The sequence below is a fragment of the Pseudophryne corroboree genome, chromosome 5 (assembly GCF_028390025.1).
Source record: "Pseudophryne corroboree isolate aPseCor3 chromosome 5, aPseCor3.hap2, whole genome shotgun sequence".
NCBI lineage: Eukaryota > Metazoa > Chordata > Amphibia > Anura > Myobatrachidae > Pseudophryne > Pseudophryne corroboree.
Window position 1 is genome coordinate 591,860,537 of NC_086448.1, and position 4,432 is coordinate 591,864,968.

The following is a 4,432-nucleotide window of genomic DNA, read 5'->3' on the forward strand; positions in this document are numbered from 1 at the left end:
GGTGCCCGGGCTGCGGAAGCCAGCGAGAGCCCGGGCTGTTCTTCTCTTCCGTCCTTCCTTCCTTCCTTCCTTCCTTCCTTCCTTCCTTCCTTCCTTCCTTCCTTCCTTCCTTCCTTCCGTCCGTCCGTCCGTCCGTTGCATCCATCCATCCATCCGTTCATTATTTCATTTTCTAACTGTAATGTAATTGAAATGATAAGAAAAAAAAAAAATAATCTGTCTACATCTACTACCTACAGATACGGTAACGTATCTGTAGGTAGTAGATGTAGATAGAATTTTTTTTTATTTTATTTTTTATTTTATTTATTTGGTTTTATCGTTTCTCTACTGATCTCTTCCCTTTCCATTTTTGGATAGCCCGTCTCTTTCCAAGAGCCCTCCGTGTCGCCAGGCGGACACATCGCAAATTCACAACGGTGGATTATTATTAATTTTTTTTTTTCAACGCGGCCAGCAGGGGGCGCTGCGCGCGCGGACCCGCGTCCCGCTTACATTTGCCGGGCTTATATATTATTTATATTATTTCGGCCAAGTCCGCGGAGCTCGGGTGAGAAGGGCATTCGTCGGAAAAATTGCGGAGCCCAAAAACCGGGTCTGAGATCAGTTCAATCCAGAGGGAAGGTTGCCCAAGTCCGCGGAGCTCGGGTGAGAAGGGCATTCGTCGGAAAAATTGCGGAGCCCGAAAACCGGGTCTGAGATCAGTTCAATCCAGAGGGAAGGTTGCCCAAGTCCGCGGAGCTCGGGTGAGAAGGGCATTCGTCGGAAAAATCGCGGAGCCTGAAAACCGGGTCTGAGATCAGTTCAATCCAGAGGGAAGGTTGCCCAAGTCCGCGGAGCTCGGGTGAGAAGGGCATTCGTCGGAAAAATCGCGGAGCCCGAAAACCGGGTCTGATATTTCCTTCCTTGCCCATCGCAGCGCCCCCTGGTGGGCTGAATCCGGTACTACGATTTGTGGAAGTCTTGCCGATGAGTGGAGACTGGCACCTCTCGGTCCGGGACAGGCTTCCAGGAGCCTGGGGAAAATCGGAGCATGTGGCGCAAAAGTGTCGCGCGCGCCGCCCGACACGTGACTCTAGTAAGAACCACCTCTCCGGATGTGTAATAGGAAGCACGTGCCGGGGCCTGGGCCCTCGATTCCCAGAACCCTGTATTCACGGTGGGCGTGGTCAGACAGAAAGCGCGGGCTTGGTACGGTGTGTGCGCCACAAACTCCGGAAGTGCTGGGTCTGCTGGTCGCAGTGAGGCAATGTACGGAACCGACGGCAGTGACGAAGACTATCTCCCCGACTCGTCAGAGTTGAGCAGCTCGGATGATAGTGGAGGGGAGGAGACGTCTTTTCACGGCAGGAAGGTTCTGGAAGTGTCCGGGGCTTGCTCCGCGGAGGCCGAACCAAGTCTCCATCCGGCCCGCGCAGTGTCGGTCCAGGTACTTACCCGAAAAGCAGATGGTTCGATTGCATGTAACAAGAAAAATTTCTGCCTGTGGTGCGAGAGGCCATTCTCAAAAATTGCGAGACATGTTCAAGCTGTCCACCACAATGAGCATGAGGTTGCAAGGGCACTCAGCTTTCCGAAGCGCTCCAGGGAAAGGACAGTGCAGCTAGACCTGATTCGCACCCGGGGAAACTTTGCCCATAATGTCGGGGTTCTCCGCGAGGGCAGCGGAGTCCTCCTACCGTGCAAGCAGCCGAAAGAAGCAACGGCTCCCCAAGATTTCATGCACTGTGTAAAATGTAAAGGGCTATTCTCCAGGAAGCACCTGTGGCGCCATGTGAAGAGGTGCCCGCTCCGCAAAAGTGTCAGCCCCAAACCTGGAAGAACCAGGGTGCAGGGTCTCTTCACTTACGCCACACCGCTCCCGAAAGATGTTGGCACTGGCCTCTGGAAGTTGCTGAGCGGAATGAATTATGATGATGTGGTACCGGTAATCAAAGGGGACCGCTGGATTATGCAGTTCGGTCAGCACCTCTATAACCGTCTGGGGTCTGATGTCAGCAAGCATGATTACATCCGTCAGAAGCTCAGAGAGGTGGGGCGGCTTCTGCTGAAGGCGATGAAGGTCACACCGTTGTGGTGTATGGAAGATTTCATTTGCCCACAGAATTTCCTGCAAGTGGTGCATGCTGTGAGGAGCCTGGCCGGTTACGATGACCGCACCAATACATATAAAATACCCTCGTTGGCTCTGAAGGTGGGACACAGCTTGCAGAAGATTTCAGCTATGGTGGAGTGTCAGGCACTGATGGAGGGCAGTGCCCTGACAGAGGAGCGTGCCCGAAACTTTCGGAAAATTTATGAGGCGAGGTGGAGCGAGCTAATCTCCACTGCTGCCCTGAAGACACTTCGAGAGATAAAATGGAATGCACCGCTGCTTCTGCCCTTCACTGATGATGTTAAGCGCTTGAACCTGTACCTCCTTGACCGTCAGCGAGAGTACATCGATGAGTTGTCCGCCCACCCTTCCAAACAGCAGTGGTCCATGTTGGCCAAAGTTACCCTCACGCAGCTGATTCTCTTCAACCGCAGGAGAGAAGGTGAGGTTTCCAAGATGCTGCTCTCCTCCTTCGATTTACGGCACACAGCCGATTTGCAGGGTGATGTGGCCCAGGCCCTGTCAGAGCTGGAGAAGGCACTCTGTCGTCACTTCTCCCGTATTGAGATTCCTGGGAAAAGAGGCAGGAAAGTCCCTGTCCTGCTATCCCCAAGCATGCAGAAAGCGATGGAGCTCCTCATAGAGAAGCGGACAGAATGTGGTGTGACCCCACACAATATCTACATGTTTGCTAGGCCAACAGCCATGTCCCATTATAGGGGATCCGACTGCATACGTCTCTACGCCCGGGAGTGTGGGGCCAAGCACCCCGAAGCATTATCTTCCACCCGCCTACGGAAGCATGTGGCTACACTTTCCAGAGTCCTCAACCTGAGCGATACAGAGATGGATCAGCTTGCTGATTTCCTTGGACATGATATTCGGGTGCACCGGCATTATTACCGCCTCCCGGAGGGTACCCTTCAACTGGCCAAGTTGAGCAAGCTGTTTCTGGCTCTCGAGCAAGGGAGAATGGCTGAATTCCGGGGCCACAATCTGGAAGAGATCTCCATTGATCCAAACGGTAGGTATCACTTGACAGTGTGGCTCCAGGGACTGACTGTCTAAGTGGGCTGGTGTGATCGGTTTCCCTGTCCTTCTCTATCCACAGAGCCGATCCAGGTGGTGAGCGATGACTCTGGGGATGAGCCAGAGAGTCAGGATACTGAGGTTCCCATGGGGCACATGGGAAAAGAAGCTGGCAGCGTGGTGTCGGCGGTGGATGGAGGTGCAGCTAAAGGTGGGTGTGACTGTCCATTCCATTTGAGATGCGTCCATGACTGGTGGTGGCGTTGCGTGGTGACTGACCTTTCTTCTCCCGCACAGGTGACAGAAGGGGTACCAAGCGCAATCCGTGGACCCCAGCAGAAGTGAAAGCTGTTGAACGTCACATGATTCGGTTCATTCGCTCATTCAAGGTGCCGGGCAAGAATGACTGTGATGCGTGCCTAAGGGCAGAACGACAAGCGCTGAAGGCTCGGAACTGGCTCTCGGTTAAGTTTTACATTAAGAACCGAATTACTGCTGAAATGAGAAAGAACCTTTCCTGAATAAAATGTATCTGCTGCTGAATACACGTTTCCTCTATCTCTAATTAAACCCGAAAATAAATCAGTTATGTGGGGTGTCCTCATTAGGCCGGTATTCCTGAATAGGTCCCCATGAGGAAGGTTCCAGACATATGTCCCGATGAGGATAGAAAAACAAGTATGTGTGTGTGTGTGTGTGTGTGTCACCAGAGAGAGAATCTGGTAAGTGGCTTACTGTGATCATTGAGTGTGCATATGTCTAGAGTACTGAACACATAGGCCCTCATTCCAAGTTGATGGCACGGTAGCAGTTTTTTGCAGCCATGCGATCAGATAGTCGCCGCCTATGTGGGAGTGTATTCTAGCTTAGCAAGTGTGTGATCGCTATTGCAGGGGAGCTGTGCAAAAAGTTTTTGTGCAGTTTCTGAGTAGCTCTGAACTTACTCAGCCACTGCAATCACTTCAGCCTGTCAGGTCCTGGAATTTACGTCAGACACCGGCACTGCAAAAGCCTGGACACGCCTAAATTTTCCACGGCACTCCCAGGAAAAGGACAGTTGCCACCCAGAAATGTCTTCTTGCTGTCAATCACCTTGCAATCGCCGCAGCGATCGCATTCTTTGTAAGGTTTACCGCTGCCGGGCAGCAACGCATCTGCACAATGCGGTCGCGGTGCATGTGGAGTTCAGACCCGATCGCACGCAGCGTGCGATCGGGTCGGAATGACCCCCATAAACTGCACTTTGGTTGGTGCAGACTACAGCTTGTTACAGGCTAATTTTGCATACTTCATGGCCAGACAACAATA

At 52.5% G+C, this 4,432-nt stretch overlaps 1 long non-coding RNA gene across 1 annotated transcript; it reads left to right on the top strand.

Moving 5' to 3' along the window:
* Positions 1-3,207: 3,207 nt before the first annotated feature.
* LOC134929242 (uncharacterized) lies at positions 3,208-3,667 on the top strand. The gene is made up of 2 exons (XR_010178409.1): positions 3,208-3,335; positions 3,422-3,667. It is a non-coding gene; the product is annotated as an uncharacterized LOC134929242 (long non-coding RNA).
* Positions 3,668-4,432: the final 765 nt, after the last annotated feature.